Source organism: Belonocnema kinseyi, chromosome 7 (genome assembly GCF_010883055.1).
Source record: "Belonocnema kinseyi isolate 2016_QV_RU_SX_M_011 chromosome 7, B_treatae_v1, whole genome shotgun sequence".
Classification (NCBI taxonomy): domain Eukaryota; kingdom Metazoa; phylum Arthropoda; class Insecta; order Hymenoptera; family Cynipidae; genus Belonocnema; species Belonocnema kinseyi.
In genome coordinates, this window is record NC_046663.1 from 111980507 (window position 1) to 111982513 (window position 2007).

The following is a 2007-nucleotide window of genomic DNA, read 5'->3' on the forward strand; positions in this document are numbered from 1 at the left end:
AATAAAAAATCATTTTAAATCTACCCAGAGATTTTTATTGTTTTCCTAGTATTTCAAAAGTCTTGAGGAGCTCCAAATTTTGTTCTTTTCTTTGTAACATTCAAAAACCTCCTGCTTATTTGATTTTTTTCCAAATTAATACTTATTTAACTGTTCTTTAAGAATCAAAATGAAATACTTTCACCTTCGAAATACAAATAAAAAAATTAAACAATTATAATCGTAACATTCCAAGTTTAAATTTGTCACTCTGAAATTGTGACAATTCATTTTCAAATTGTTTACTATTGAAAATTGTTTTTTTTTTAATTTCCAAACCAAATAGAATAAAAATGGAATATTTTATACTGAAATAATACTTCAAAAAGATTTTGAAATTGAATAAAGGCGTTCATTTAAGAAGCCATTAATTCGAACTTAACACTTGTGTTATACAATTTTTAATACTCGAACTGCATTTCAATTTTCAAATTTACTTTCATTTTCTGATTTCTTCCGGTCGCGAGTCTAGCTTAATATTTAAAACAACTTTCATTTTTTTGAAATTGTAATTTTTCGGTTGTAACTTACGGGAAAATAATTTTATTCTTTGAAAGTTTTTCTACAGATCTTGTTGATAATATCTACATTCTCATAAAAAATGAGAAGGTATTAGTTTTTTATGAAAAATAACTTTTTCGTATTTTATCAAATGTCGACGTTTTGAGGCCCCGTCAGAAAACAAGTTTTTACGTCGGGGTCTTATTCTCTGTCCGGCGTCGTCGTTGTTGTTGGCTGTATACCGGGTAATTTTCGAAAAACTGGTCCGATTGGTTTTGGCTTTGACACACTGTTCGAGGGACCAAAAAGGAAGATCGAATTCGTTAAACAGCCATTTTTTATAAAAATCCAAAAAGTTGAAACTTTTTCAAAATTTTTGAGGCCACTTTTATCAAAATTTGAAAATTTTATCGACAGCTATTTATGGTACAAAAAAATATGAACAATTTATCCTGACAACTTTTTTTGATAAAATCAAACTTACCAAAGTCAAAGGATTTTCAAAATCCAAAAAACCAAACGTAAATGGATATTTGAAGAAAAAAAAGCTTGATATGGAAAAAAGTCAAGAGGCGAAAAACGCTACTTTTTCAAGGCCCCATGATTATTTTATCACATTCTCATCCATAATGAGAAGAGTTTTATGCGAAAAATGATTTTCGCGAATTTCATTAAATTTCGACGTTTTGAGGCTCCTTGAATCAGAAAAACAAGTTTTTACATCGGTATCTGTCTGTCTCTCTGGCGTCTACGTCGTCGTTATTGTGGTTGTCTGTATGTATATCGGATAACTTTTGAAAGAATAGTTGGATTGGATTGTGGCTTGACACACAGATTTTTTTATTTTAAGAATTGTATGTAAAAATTGTACTATTTTTATTTTTATAACAAATATTTTTCTTCAATTAAATATTTGCAATAAAAATGTTTCGAAGAGATTTTTTTAAAATCTTTCGGGGAATAAAATTAGTACTTATAGTTCGACAAAGGTTTGTTTTCTTTACCAAATTTGGCTTTCGTCTAAATTTTTCCACTTGTTTATACTATAGTACAATTTACGTTTGCATCTCGGGCGAAGAAATTCATTCTATTGTGCGACAAATATTTTTTGAAAATCAATATTTTTCACAGAAAATTACTCTGAGTGACAGAACGAAATCGGAAGCAATAAGAGTTAATTTATTCAGGAACAAGCTTTTTGAACAAAAATGACTTTGAGTGAACCTTTAATATATATTTGTTAATTTTTACAAAAATCAGGCGTTCTTTTCTTACAAAAAAAAATAATTTTTGGGAGGGGGAGGGAGCAAATTATCAAAAAATAAATAAAACTTGAAGTTGTATGATTTTAATTTGTAACTAAATAATTTGAGAGGATTCAATCTAAAATTATCGAACACTTTCCATTCAAAAATTCAGATGAAATATTTAAATAGCTTTAAATTTGAAATTATTCAATATATTCTG